Source organism: Miscanthus floridulus, chromosome 2 (genome assembly GCF_019320115.1).
Source record: "Miscanthus floridulus cultivar M001 chromosome 2, ASM1932011v1, whole genome shotgun sequence".
Lineage (NCBI taxonomy): Eukaryota > Viridiplantae > Streptophyta > Magnoliopsida > Poales > Poaceae > Miscanthus > Miscanthus floridulus.
Window position 1 is genome coordinate 119,181,981 of NC_089581.1, and position 15,175 is coordinate 119,197,155.

Here is a 15,175-nt window from a genome sequence, read left to right on the forward strand (position 1 = left end):
TCCTTCATTTTGTGTCTCAGTGTAATGGCCGTGACCGGGCAGGAGTATTTGTGTCGCCTCCCCCTGGTGTAGAATGGCCACAAGCTACTGGGCCAGCCGCCCAGACCAGCGCCAGGACCGACGACGTTCACTGGGCGGCACTCGAGACCGTAGAGGACGCCTCGACCAGAGCCGCTGGCAAGCGTCCGGCCGCCAGCAAACGACGTCAAGCCATCTTCCCCCCGTCGGACGACGAAGCAGAGGATGCGGACATCTTCCGGCTCGTCCCCCGAAAAAGGAGAAGGCAGGTGGGACCGTCGGAGCAGGGTGGCTCCTCTGTGCCAGCAGTGGTCACAGCACCGACCACTGCAACACAGAGCACGAACAAGGAGAACACGCCGCATCAAGCTCCGACGCCCGTACCGGAGGTTGAACAAGTCCTGGTGGAAACTACCGAGCAAGCGGAGCAGGGGCGGTCGAGGAGACGTTCCTTCCTCACATCCTTCCGCAAATCAAAACTGTAAGTATCTATACTTTTGATGTAAGCTTTGCATTTTGCATTGGATGCTATTATCTTCTGAATTTGTCTCTGAATGTATTAGATCGGCGTCCACCGAAAACCCCGACCAGCTAGCTGGGTGCGGAACGTCCTTACCGACAACGGCTGGACAAACTGCTCAGCAACCAACCGTGGAGGAGCCCATGGCAGGGACTCCGCCTGGGCCTCAGCAGGCGGACGACCAGATGCCAGTCCCCGAGCAGAGTACAAGTGCTCCAAGCACGAAACCTGATGAGGCGGATACCACGGCGCCAAGGGAGCTGGATCTAGCCGAGGGGCAGCAGCCAGAAGTTGCCCGGAACATGGTTGCCGACGCGACGGCTCGTGGGAAAGCCCTGATGGTCGTGGAGTCTGCAAACTTCGGACCAGTGCCACCTCCCGAACAGGAGGCTAAAGAGGATGAAGTGGAAGAAATCCTGGGCCGTCCCCAAGATAGGCGACAACACGTATATGTGTCGCGCTATCGGAACGATGAATGGGTCATGCACGAGGAAATCCCAGAGGTCGAAGAGACCTTAAGAGTCGAACGGGCGGCCAAGCGTCTGGTGACTGAAGTCCAGGTATATTTGGCTTTAGTCCTTGACCCTGTTGTGTAGTCGAGCTGTCTGACGTAGCTTGTCTGTGTGCAGGACTTGATGAAAACTGCAAGATACCGAAAAAGGTGCTTCGACCAGATAGAAGGAACCATGATGACCAATAAGGAGCTGACAGCTGAAGTGGAACGCCTACGGCGCCACCTTGAAGCCGCCGACCAGGAGAGGACAGACCAAGAAACACAGAAACAAAACCTGGTCGGCCAGCTCGAAAACAAAGAGCAGGAGAAAATAAGTAAGTGTTTACCGTATCATAGCAAGTGCAGGACTTGCGTTATGTTGTTCTTGACAGCAATAGCTGTAATGCAGGTTTAGAAGCTGAAGTGACCCGCCTCCAGGGGGAGAACAGCCGCGCGCTTGCAGAATGTGGTCGCCTGAAGGAGGACAACGAGAAACTGGCACGCCGCCAGTCGGAACTCCAAGACCACACTAACAAAATGAAGGACGACCTGAAAAGTAAGCACTCCAGACCACCTTTCTCGTTCAATTGCCCGCATCGCCTTGTCGTGTCATCACGTTTGATGTCTTGTACTGTTTTCAGTTTTGAAAGTCAATGCCAAGAGGCACCTTGAAGCCGTGATCAAGGAGCGCGACGACTGGAAAGCACAATGCCTTAAGGCCTCCGAGGAGCGGGACACGTGGAGCAAGCGGTGCCAAGAAATGGCAACTGGCATTGTGCCCGTCCTCGACCTTATCGACCCGGCGCTCACAGAGGAAGAGCTAAGGACACCTCAGCTCGGACTGGTCGAGAGATGCAAGCAAGCATGGGGATGGTTCCAAGATTTCGTGAAGGAGGCGGGTGAGTACACGGGTGCCCATGTGCTAAGCATGGTGCGTGCTCACTACCCCCTGATCGATCTCAAACGCTTGGAGGCTGGGTACCCGAAGGAGATAGACCCAGACCAGGCCGAAGAGCTTCGGACGGCCCAGCTGGACTTGTCGTCAAAGATAATTGGCGATATTAACCTGTGCGGAGGTGGGACAGCACCTGTGCAGGGTATGCCATCGACAAGCCAGCTGGAAATGCCATCAGCTACAAGCCAACCAACGAAGCCTGCGGTCTCGACCAGCCAGGCACCGGCGGGGCCATCCCCTTCAGCTTGACTAGCCCCGGAGTCCCCGAGACTCGAGTAGGGTATCAGAGGCGGCGAGCAGTAAATGCCATGCGCCCCGACCAGCCAATGTAATAGGCTTAAAGCTGTAGAAGGAGGACATAGTTGTGCTATTGTAAACTTGAGCCTTTTCAGGCAAGCTTGTAATAACGTAACTGTATATCATTATAAGCTTGTTTGTTTTATACAAAACGTACTTTAAGCTTGAAATTTTGTGTTGGTGTAACTAAGTGGGAACGTGTTAACGTTCTGTTTAGTTGTACCGTTTTGCTCGACACGTCATCCTGAAAAGTTTGTGCGGCCCTAGTCTGGCATGTGGTCGGAGTATGAGGTACTATGACCTGTGCACACGTGAACGCAGACAAGCCAAACCAGGGGGGACCTGCCGATCACCCGCAACGTAGAGAGCGGATCCCGTGCACGTGTTGGGAGGAACCGGAGACAGGGCCTGCTCCGAAAACCGTAGAAGGAGTGGTGGTCGGCTTGTACTGGCTTAAGTTAGAATAACCATAAAATTTGGAGTGACACATTAGAGTGGTCGGAGAAATCATAGTTACTTTAGTAAAGTAAATCGAAAATACAAGTAGAGTACATATCTCAGTAGTTAAGCATAGAAACGTCTAAGCTTGTCGATGTGCCATGAGTTCGGTACGTCCGTGCCGTCTAGATGAGCTAACCTGTAAGACGTTGGACGTGTGACTTCCTTGATCATGAAGGGTCCCTCCCATGGGGTTGCGAGTTTGTGGACACCAGCCTGGTTCGTCTTCCACTTCAAGACTAAGTCCCCGACCACGAAGAAACGCTCTTTAACGTTCTTGTTGTAGTACCTGCGCAAAACAGCAAGGTACTTGGCCGTGCGTACGCAAGAATCAAGCCTTTTCTCTTCTGCGCTGTTGACTTCTAGCTCCCGTACTTCGTCGACCTTGCCTTCGTCGAAGTTCTCTACCCGTGCTGATCGGAAAGCTATATCTGGTGGGAGGACTGCTTCAGCGCCGTAAACCATAAAGTATGGTGAGACGCCAGTGTTACGGCTGGGCTGAGTTCGAAGGCCCCAGACAACGGCTGGTAACTCCTTGAGCCATCTTCCAGGAGCTTTATCGTTTTCTCTGTACATCCTCTTTTTCAATGCGTCCAAGATCATGCCATTTGCCCGCTCGACTTGTCCATTAGCTCTAGGATGCGCCACCGAGACGTATTTTACAACTATGCTCCTTTCATCGCAGAAGTCCCAAAAGCGTTCCCGGTGAACTGAGTACCCAGATCAGTAATGATGCTGTTGGGCACGCCGAAACGGTGGATGACCTGGTCGAGGAATGTGACGGCTTTCTCTGAGGATGCCTGTACCAGAGGCATGTATTCTATCCACTTAGAAAACTTATCAATTAGCACGAAGACGCATGTAAATTTCCCAGGAGCTGGTTTGAAAGGCCCAATCATGTCCAGTCCCCAGCATGCGAAGGGCCAAGAGGCTGGAATCGTCTGGATCTCATGTGCCGGTACATGGATTCTCTTGGAGAAGAACTGACAACCTTCGCAGCGGCGGACTAGCTTCTCTGCGTCGGCCACTGCTGACGGCCAATAGAACCCTGCTCGGAAAGCCTTACCGACCAGTGTTCTTGAGGCCGCGTGGTTGCCGCAGGAGCCAGAGTGGATTTGGTCTAGGAGATGCTTGCCTTCCTCCTGGGTTATACACTTCATCAAGATTTCCTCCTTAGCGTTTTTGCGCCATAACTTGCCATCGACGAGCAGATACTGCTTACTACGACGCATCAGGCGTTCATTTTCTGTTCGATCGATATAACCGCTACCGTCCGTTAAGTACTTGATGAAAGGTGTTCTCCAGTCTGGCTCATGAGTGGTCGGAAGCGGCTCGGTTGTGCTCGGCGCCGGAACCGTAGCCACTAATTGCTGGTCTGAGACTTTGTCGGTCGTTGAATCTTCGTCTTCAATGGAGGGCGTGAGCAGGTCTTGGACGAATACGCCATGTGGGATTTTGGCTCGGAATGATCCTAACTTTGACAACGCATCCGCTGCCTGGTTCTTGTCCCGGACCACGTGTATGTACTCGATGCCGTAGAACCTGCCTTCCAGCTTTCTTACCGATTTGCAATATGCGTCCATCTTTTCACTGGTCGTGTCCCAGTCCTTGTTGAGTTGGTTGATGACCAAAGCCGAATCTCCGTAAACATAGAGACGTTTAACTCCAAGCTCAACCGCAATGCGTAGACCATGCAAGCATGCTTCATACTCGGCGGCATTATTAGATGCTGGGAAATAAATCCTGAGGACGTACCGGAGCTGCTCCTTGGATGGTGATATGAAAAGAATTCCTGCTCCCGCACCGTCAATGTTGAGAGAACCGTCGAAGTACATCGTCCAATATTCGTCGGATCCCGGAGAAGCAGGCGTGCTTAAGTCTGTCCACTCGACGATGAAATCGACGAGTGCCTGAGACTTGATTGTAGTACGGCTTGCAAATTCCAAGGAAAAGGGGCATAGCTCCATTGCCCATTTGACGATGCGCCCGTTCGCATCCTTATTGCGAATGATGTCCCCCAAAGGATACTCGGTCATGACCACCACACGATATCCGTCGAAGTAATGTCTCAACTTTCGGGATGTTATCAGTATGGCGTAGAGCAGTTTCTGAATCTGTGGGTACCTGGTCTTGGATTCGTTGAGTACCTCACTAATGAAATAGATTGGCCGCTGTACCTTGTAGGCGTGGCCCGGCTCGTCGCGCTCGACCACCATTGTAGTGGAAACCACCCGATCGGTTGCCGCAATGTAAAGCAGGAGAGTTTCGTCTTCTCTGGGAGTAGTAAGTACCGGAGGTGACGTGAGGTATTGTTTCAGCTGCGTGAAGGCAGCGTCTGCTTCCTCCGACCACTCGAACTTCTCGGACGATTTGAGCAGTTTGAAGAATGGTAGTCCTTTTTCTCCTAATCTTGATATGAAACGGCTTAGAGCAGCCATGCAGCCGGTGAGCTTCTGGACATCCTTCACCTTTTTTGGGGGCTTCATGTCTAAGACAGCTTTGACTTTCTCCGGGTTAGGGCGTATGCCGTCGTAACTGACGACGTTGCCGAGCAGTATGCCAGAAGGGACACCAAAGATGCACTTCTTTGGGTTTAATTTCCATTGGAACGTATTAAGGGCTACGAAGGTGCGTTCCAGATTGCCAACAAGGGTATGTGCTTCCTTGGTTTTGACAACTACATCGTCGACGTAAGCCTCGACGAGGCCGTCTTTTATCTCGTCGTTGAGGCAGGCCTGTATAGCGTGTTGGTAGGTAGCACCGGCGTTTTTGAGCCCGAACGACATAGTCGTGTAGCAGTAGGCGCCGAAAGGCGTGATGAAAGATGTCTTGATCTGGTCGTCCTTTTTGAGAGCGATCTGGTGATAACCAGAGTAGCAATCGAGAAAGGAAAGCAGCTCGCAACCGGCGGTTGAATCTACGACCTCGTCTATGCGAGGCAAGCCAAAGGGGTCCTTAGGGCAGTGTTTGTTGAGATCAGTGTAATCAACGCACATTCTCCATTCATTATTCTTTTTGCGTACAAGAACCGGGTTGGCTAACCATTCCGGATGATACACTTCTTTGATAAATCCGGCTGCCAAAAGCCGTGTAACTTCTACCCTAATCGCCTCCTTTTTGTCGCGAGCGAACCGTCGTAGCTTCTGCTTGATTGGTTTGGCTTTGCTGTTGACATTCAAGGAGTGCTCAATCAAGTCCCGAGGTACACCGGGCATGTCGGAAGGTTTCCATGCAAACACATCCACGTTGCCCCTCAAGAACCTGACGAGCGCGTCTTCCTATTTGGGATCCAGGTCGGCCCCGATGAGGGCCGTTTTGCTGGGATCACCCTCGACCAGCTGGATCGTCTTGTGCTCCTTGCACCTGATGTTCTTGCGCGGAGCCTCGAGCTCTGGGATCTCCAAGTGGTCGGCCGTGGTCTTCTTAGCGTCGAGCATGGTCTCGGCCATGCGAATAGAGAGGTCGTGGGCCTCTGCTATTTTGAAGCTGTCGTCCTCGCAGGTATAAGCTGCGTATACGTTGCCCCTGAGGGTTAAAACTCCTTTCTCAGTAGGCATCTTGAGCACCAGATACCTGTAATGAGGTATGGCCATGAACTTGGTGAGCGACGGTCGACCAAGAATAGCATGGTAGGTGCCGTCGAAATCAGCGACCACGAAGTTGACGTAGTCGGTGCGGAAGTGGTCCGGAGTCCCAAACTGCACAGGCAGCGTGATCTGCCCGAGAGGTGTGGAGCTCTGTCCGGGGAGAACGCCCCAGAACTGTGCCTCGTACGGCTTTAGGTCCGACTGGGCTATTTTTAGAGCGGGCAGGCTGTTCTTGAACAGTATATCAATGGAGCTGCCGCCGTCGATCAGTACCCTGTCGAACTGAACCTTGTTGATACAAGGATCGAGGACCAGGGGAAAACGCCCTGGCTCGGGTATGGCGGCCCATTGGTCCTTCCTGCTGAAGTAGATTTCACGGTGAGACCACGGAGGAAGCCGCGGATCGGTAAGAAGGTTGTCGTTTTTTGCCACGTTCAAGCAGGCGCGGGCGAGCAGCTTGCGTTCTCGTTTGGTCTCAATGGACACCTTGCCGCCGATGATGGTGTGCACGCGATCCGTCGGCTTGACGTATTTATGGCGAGGATCTGCATCGTCGTCGTCGTTGTCCTCGTTGCGCTGTTCCCTCACGTCAGTAGGCTTGTCGGACATATCCGGAGCCTGTTGGCGCGTGTAGATAGTCTTGAGGACGCGACAATTCTCCATGGTATGGTTCGACTTGGGATGAAGCTGGCAGGGGCCCTTCAATGCCTTGGCGTAATCGTCCTCGTAGTTACGACGTCCTCCGCCCTTTTTCACAGTATTGACCTCGCCATCGTCTTCCCGAGCACGCTTGCTTCTGTAATCGTCACGGCGGTTGCGCCGCTGATTACGTTGATCACGGTGGTCGCGGGAGTCATTGCGCCGGTTGCGGCGGTCAAAATTGTCGTTCCGACCACGGTCGCCGCGGTAATCATCGCGGTGTGGGGGGTGGTCGGAGCGTGGGACCCTCGCTTCTTCTTCGACGATTATCTTTTTAGCGTCGTCAGCGTCCGCGTATTTCTTAGCGGTGGCCAAGAGCGCTGTGACTGACTCAGGTCTTTTCCGGAGGAGCTTGTCTCTTAGGGCGTCGTGGAAGCGGAGGCCGGTGACGAAAGCCTCGATTGCTTCGTTGTCGGATATTGATGGGACCTTGATGCGCATCTCCGAGAAACGCCGAACGTACTCGCGCAGTGGTTCGTCTTTCCGATCTCGGATCCGTTGCAGATCGTACTTGTTACCGGGTTGTTCACAAGTAGCGATGAAATTGTCGATGAAGGCCTGCTTGAGTTCCTGCCAAGAGTCAAAAGAGTTTGCCGGCAAGCTAACTAGCCATTGGTGACCTGCATGACCAACGGCGACTGGGAAGTAGTTAGACATAACGTGCTCGTCAGCCATGGCTGATCGGCACGCGGTTTCATAGAGCATGACCCATAATTCGGGGTTTTCTTTGCCGTCGTACTTCTGAAGCTTCTCGAGCTTGAAATTCTTGGGCCATATGACTTGGCGCAGGTGTGGAGTGAACTGCTTCAGACCCGGCGGACCGTGGACGGTGTCGTACTCCATACGGCGATAGCTTTCATGGGATGCACGATCGTCGGCTCTCTGGTTGATGCGAGCACGCAAATCACGTCCACTGAGGTAATGGCGGAGATCGTTATTGCCGTCGCGGCGATCTCGATTGCCACCTGGATTAGCGCTGCGACCGTGGTTATCACGGCGATTGTCGCCTCGAACGTCGTGGCGGTTATCCTCCCGACGGCGGTTGTCGTCCCGACCACCATCACGACCACCGTTCCCGCCTTGACGGTTGTCCGATGGGTTGTTATTGCGCGAGCCACGTAGGTTGAGTGGCTGTGAGCGACTTGAGTATTGGCGGCTGTGGCTTGATTCGACAGAAACGGATGGAGCCCGGGCTTGGTTCATCTCTGCGGTCTGAGCCATAGCAGCCGTCAGATAAGCTTGTATGTCATCACGGATTACTTGAGTCTCGGGAGTGTTGGGCAGCCGCTGCATCGTCGCCATGGCGACGGCTACGTTGGCGCTTGGGGTCTTGAAGACTTGTTTATCCCCCACCCTGTCGAAAGCATTGTTGAGGTCACGCGGTTGGACCCTTATGCGTCGTGCCTCCTGGTCTGCTTCAGCTTCGATTTGCCGGCGATTAAACCGGTCAATATTGCGTGCTTCACGTGCAGTCTTTTCTTGTTCTATTTCGCCAACTGCTGGCGGCTCGTCGTTGCTGACGACATGGATCAAATCCCCTCGTCTTGGCGGGAAAGACGGAAATTGGGGGAAACCCGGGGCGTGGTCTGGTAGATCCAGATCGTATTGGGCGCCTTCATCTTCGTGACGCTGAAGCTCGGTGTGGACAGATGCGTTGGACGCGATGCCGGATGAGGAGCTGGAGTCACCTTCCCGGACTGTGTGGACGGATCCTTCCTGATAATCTTCGATCCGGACCATGTTGACGATGTTGCATGGCTTCGGCCGGCATCGGTGTACAGGACACAGATCCGAGCGGTGTCGCAGGTCGTACGCGTAGCTGGAGGCAGCGTTTTGCAGGCCGTAGGGCTGGACCTGGTGGTTCTCCATCGGGGCTTCGTACTCGCAGAGTCGGAGACCCGTCGCGATGTCTGGCCGGCGATGAGCGAAACGCCCCTCAGGAGTTGATACGACCACAAGATCTGTTCCAAATCGCGCAGGGCGACTGGTCCGAGCCGGTCGGATAGATCTGTCATGGAGAGCTGTTACCTGCTCGTTAGGTTGGGTTTGAATCGTACTTACCAGAGCCAGGGTTTCAGCGAGTTGGATGCTGACCCGATCAACGGAATCGAGCAGGTCGGTGTTGTCGATCTGCTTCCCTCTGTAGCGGGGAAGCGGATGACGGGTTGTTGGCGTGGCTGTAGGTGTGGTCGGAGCCAGATGTCCCGTGGTCGGAGCCAGGTCCATCGTGGTCGGAGCCGTGTTCACCGTGGTCGGAGCCGTGTTCACCGTGGTCGGAGCCGTAGCCGATGCAGGTGAAGTAGTCGTCGGCGCAGGCTGAATCCATGCCTCCCCCGTGGTCATGGCGATGGAGTCGTCGGAGCTGGTGGTCCAGGTGATCTGGCCGACGGTGAACGTGAGGCCGCTGGGCGTAGCCATGGAGCCGGAGATGATGACCATCTTGTTTGTTTGGAGAGCAGTATGCACACCCCCTACCTGGCGCGCCACTGTCGACGAAATATGGTCGGCAGTCTACCTAGGGGTATGCCCAAGGTAGTAGATTATCGGCAGACAGATGCGCAAGCCCCAAACAAGACGGTGATGCAAGACAGACACGAGGTTTTATCCAGGTTCGGCCGCCAAGAAGGCGTAATACCTACGTCCTGCGTCTGATTTGTATTGCTATATGTCAATGAAAGATGTTTTTTAGAGGGGTCCCCTGCCCGCCTTATATAGTCCGGGGGGCAGGGTTACAGATCTGGAAACTAATCCTAGTCAGTTACAATTGCCATATGTGGCCGGATAAGGATTCCTATTCTAACCGACCAGGATCCTGCTTGGTCGCCAAATCCGTCTTGATTCCTTGTGCGGGACTCCGATCAGGTTAACTGGGCCGCACGTCATCTTTCGGGTGGACTGAATCCATCGATCTGGGCCAGCCCAAGCTTAGTCGTAAGGGTATAGGGGTTAATACCCCCACAGGTACGATTGCGTCTTTCAGCTACTCCATTCTGCTGAGATTCGTTCGGTGTAGAATACTAGGCTACTATGCCATTCTCCTATAAGAACCTTGCAAAAGGTCCAAGAACTTGACCATATGGGGTATGCCGACTATAGTGCTCCCTCCACAGTCGGACCTGACTATCTTAATCTTTAAATTGTGTTGGTTTTCAACTTCTGCCTTAAATATCTTAAATTTATCCAATGCTTCTGTTTTTTCTTTGATTGGATAAATATAGCCATAACGGGAGTAATCATCTGTGAATGTTATGAATGAATCATAACCATGCACACTCTTTACAGGAAATGGACCATAGATGTCTATGTGAATAATCTGTAGAATTCCTGCACTTCGTTTGGTATCTTTTTTTAATTTTCTTTACATACTTTCCTTTAATGCATTCTCTGCACTGTTCTAAATCTAAGAGCTCTAATGGAGGAAGAATATCATTCTTAACTAATCTTTCTATTCTCCCCCTTGAAATATGGCCTAAACGATAGTGCCATAATTTCGACAATGCATCGTGAGCTCTCTTTCGTTTTCTGTTTACATCCGCAGATGAGGATACATTTACATTGTCGCACACAACGTTCTCATTATCACATACAACATTTATATCATCACGTAGTGATAACAGATAAAACTCATTTTGTAAGATAGCAAGACCAACACATGCATTATTAAATGTTATCTTACATTTGCCATTTCCAAAATGGCAATCATATCCATCATTGTCCAAACATGAAACACTAATCAAGTTCCTCTATAACGAGGGAACATAAAGAACATCTCTAAGTATAAGTTTGAAACCATTAGCAAGCTCTAGAGAAAGATCACCAACGGCTTCAACTTCTGCTCAGACTCCATTTGCAACTGTAACGTGTCTTTCGCTTCTTTATGTAGTCCTCGTCGAACGGAATCCCTATAAAGAATTAGCAACATGAACAGTTGCACCTGAGTCAATCCACCAAGTAGATTTCGAATACTGTACATACATGGATTCATTTATAAACATAATAATGTTCTCACCTTTCTTTGCCATGATCATCTTTAAGTAATCGGGACAATCTTTCTTATAATGTCCCATCTTCTTATAATAGAGACACTGGTCTTTCTCTACTATGAACTTGTTCTGCTGAGGCTGATGCAGCATGGGACCCTTTCCCTTTGACTTTGAAGAGGAGTTAGCATTATTATTCTTTTTCTTATTGTCTTTCAAATAATTGATAGAGCCACCATTGGCAGCTTTCATTCTCTCCTCTTCTTGCACATACATAGCCATGAGCCTCTCCATATCCTATTTCTCGGGCTGTATGTTGTAGTTGACAATAAAAGTGTCAAACTCTTTTGGTAAGGAAGCAAAAATTAGATGGATAAGGAACTCATCCTTGAGAGCTAGATCCGTTGGTTTGAGCTTGGATGCCAAATTGCTCATCCTTAGTATGTGCTCTCTTATGCCACCATTACCTGAGTACCTATCTGTCACCAGCTACTTTATCAGCTAGGTAGCATATGTCTTTGAAGAGCCAGTGAACTGACTCTTTATTCTTTCGAGATACTCGATGACAGTGTCACACTCTGGGATTGAGCCCACAATTATAGGCTCAATCGTATTTTTTATCACAGCCAAACTCTTCTTGTTGACAGTGACCCACTTCCTATGCTCAAGGTCATAGGACATTCTTTGAGATGCAAAATCCCTCTCTATAGTTACCCAAGTGGCATCAGCCTCGTTTGTCTCCCTCACCGGTGCCACAGGCTCTGTGGAACACGGTGTGGTGACTACCCAGTCCACCTCAGCCAAGATGAAGGCCAGATCGATCTTTTTCTTCCACTCAGTGTAGTTATCACCTTTGAGAGTGGAGATCTCTTTGATACAACCCATCAAGTTGTATCCACTTGAAAACACAATTCAGATAGAGTGAGAACATAAATAATAACAATAACAATTGCATGCCTTAGTTCCAATGTTGATCAAAATTAAAATATACAATTGCTCTCTACATTAATTCTACATCACCGTTGGGCAGAAATAGAATTAATGCAAGACAAAACATCATAATATTGCCATTAATCAACGTTGGTCAGAATAACAATAATATTATAATCAATTAAAACATATCCATTTTCAAAATTAAATTCTCCTGTTGGTTCGAATTTAATAATGAAAATTACATGCTTAAATACGCAGCGAAAAAATAATCTCAATTTTGTGAATTTTACCCACGGGAAAATTCTCTTTTCTATTTTCTTTAAACCATTTATCCATTTTCTAGAAAATAAACATTTACTGGAAAAGGAAAAAACAAAAAACTAATTAAATTCATCACTGTTCATTCGGCCCAGCCGGGAATTTAGCCCGGCCCACTGTCGTCCACTCGCTCTCCCGTGCGCTCCCTCGTGCCCAGGCCGCAACCTGGGCCTGGGCCGGGATTTCAGCCTCAGCCCCTCGCCCGCCTAGGCCGCGAGTCGGCCTGATCATCTGGCGCCGTTCTTTTTGATCCGACGGACGAGCGTCGAGATTGGGTGAACAAAACCCACCGACGTCGGCCTCCTCCCGAACCCTAACATCATTCTGTTCTTTGCTCTCTCTCTTTGCTGCTCTCGTTTCTCTTCTCAGCGCAGCAACAACAGCCACCGAGTGAGAGCATGCGTAAGCGAGCAGACAACTCGGTGCCGTCGCCGGCCCCCTCGTCTTTGCGCACGCTCCCCACGCGGGTGAGCGCGCCACCGTCGAGCGGCCTAGCTACGGCGCCCCTTTGGCCAGAGCCCGGTGAGCAGCGCCCCGGGCTCAGTCTTCTTTTCCCCACGCGCCGGCGTGACAGCAGCGCAGCGTAGCGGCGAGGTAGGCCTCCCCTTCCCCTTCGGATTTGGTTCTTTTTTCAGTTCTCGGATTCAACTGATTAGGGATAGTTAGGGTTAGGGTTTCTTTTCTTTTTAGGGTTTCACTGTTTATCTTCCCCGTGAAGTCTTCACGTGTTTAGGGTTCGACTCTTACGTTCTTAAGGCCGGAACCCTCTTCTTTTCTCCTTTCCTTAACCCAGTTAGGGTTAGGGTTCAACCGAACCCTTTGTTCTTGTTAGACCCGCACTGGATCTAACCTTCCACTTACTTTTCTAATCGGTTTACCCGTTCTAGATCTAAAACCCTAGAAACCAATGACTCTGTTACCATTGTTAGGACTGTAGATCGTACTAGGGATAGATCCGATGGGCTACTTGTGGTTAAATAGAATCACGAGCCCTAGTACATCTACTATTGCAATGAGAGACATAGAGGGGTGGAGTAGAAGATGGACGTGTCAAACCTGACACCACAGTGGAAGATCCACTCGCGTCCGCCATGGAGTCGATCTGTGCTAGGGCAGCGATGGTCGAGGAAGAGGACGTCGGTGATGGGCAGTGGCGACCGACGGTGAAGGCAGTGAAGTCCGATGACGCAGTTCGGAGGCGGCGCGGCTAGTGGCTTCCCGTTACTGGTTGCGCCCCTCTCAGATCGGATTAGAGTTTAGATGTCGGTGGGGAGCTCGGCTCAGGTCAACCTCGTGATAAGAGCCGCCGGCCCCCACCTCTTTTTATAGCACAGTGTGACAGGAGTCCTCCAGCCATGGTGGGCTGGGTGCCCCCGATCAGGGCGCGAATCAAAGACCCAACTGGGCCGTTGGGTCCAGTTAAGATTAGAGATCAATGTAACAACAACAAACCGGCCACAAATTACCTTCGAAGTCACTACTTAAAATATTTATGTGACCACTGAGCCAGTAAATAATCCTTGAAGGCGAGCAGTACAATAATAAGGTCACATAACACAGAATGTGAGAATGGAACAAAAATAAGGCACAGTAAAATAATATTGAGTCATGGGAATTAAGCAGATCTAAATTAAAAATGCTATGCTAAGATTTATAGTGAGGTACCGCGGTGGCTGTGGCGGCCGCCCTCTCCGGTTTTGCAGCAGCGAGAGAAACGCGGAGATTCATCCGCATGAGACATCAGAAATATAATCGATGCGAGCAGGGGCACGCCAAGCCAAAAACGAAGGTCGTCCTTACCTGATTCGTCCGGTGCGGGCGTCCACCGTGAGGCCAACAATGGCACGGTGGCCCAGCGAGGCGATAGGGAAGCCGACGCGGGCGTGGTGGCGCCGGGCTGCTCCGCTAGGGTTTGGCCGTGCCGGAGCTCCCGTGGCGCGGCATAACATTGGGCCACCAGAGCTGGGAAGAGGGAGGGGTTGAGCGCATGCTGCTAGGAGAGGCGGAGCGCTCCACGAGGCCGAGCCGGAGAGGGCGAACCTGTGGCTTCGTGGCTTCGGCGGCGTCGCAGCGACCAGCGACGGCGGCGCGCCATCGGGGAAGGTGAAGGGGTCGCGGTGGCTGGTCGGCGGTGGGCCTCGCCGGGGGCGACGCGCGGCGCGTAGGGCACGCGGGGGCTGTGGAGAGGGCCGGCGCAGCCCTCATGCGAGGCTCTAGAAGGTGCGGGTGGAGAGGACGTGCAAATGAGGGCAGGCAATGTGAAAAAAGAATCGCACGGCCGCACCTAATTTTTTTCTATTTTGCTGTTTTAAAAAAATTACGTTTATCCTCTAAAAGACTTAAACTCATCTTTGACCCTTGGAGCTCGACGTCAGGTAACACGTCTTGACGCCACAAATTTTGGTTTCGAGGTGCCTGACCGAGCCCAGTAGACATGTCAGAATACATGAGCCCGAGCTCGGCGTAGGATGCGCGCGGCGATGCCATTACTGTCTCTGCTTTACCGCGCACACTGTCGTGTGCCCACCCGTTGTCGTGTGCCATCCATATCAACACATAGGACCTCTTCGGCAGGGCTCCGGCGGCTCTGGCTCCTGGCTGTCGGCCGCCCAGCGGCCGATACCCGGTATTGTTCATCGAAGTTGTTTTTCTCTCTCCTCCTTTCCTCTCTCACGGACCGAACCGGAGCCGGAGAAGCTCGTTTTTCGGGCTCCGTGGCTCCGGTTCCCCTGGCACCTATCGGCTGCTAAGCGACCGACAGGTGCGGAAGCCAGAGCCGCCGCAGCCCTGCCAAAGAGGTCCATAGCCAGAGACAGTACCGTCCCATCGCAAGGCGCACAGCTACTGGAGTAGGACGGCACATGGCAGCGGGTGGGC

General features: G+C 51.9%; 1 long non-coding RNA gene across 1 annotated transcript; it reads right to left on the bottom strand.

Annotated features, from left to right (window-relative positions):
- Positions 1–10,732: 10,732 nt before the first annotated feature.
- On the bottom strand, positions 10,733–14,506 carry LOC136539483 (uncharacterized). The gene is made up of 3 exons (XR_010779697.1): positions 14,339–14,506; positions 11,077–14,260; positions 10,733–10,969 (listed from the first exon to the last, which is right to left on the bottom strand). It is a non-coding gene; the product is annotated as an uncharacterized lncRNA (long non-coding RNA).
- Between the last annotated feature and the right edge of the window lie 669 nt (positions 14,507–15,175).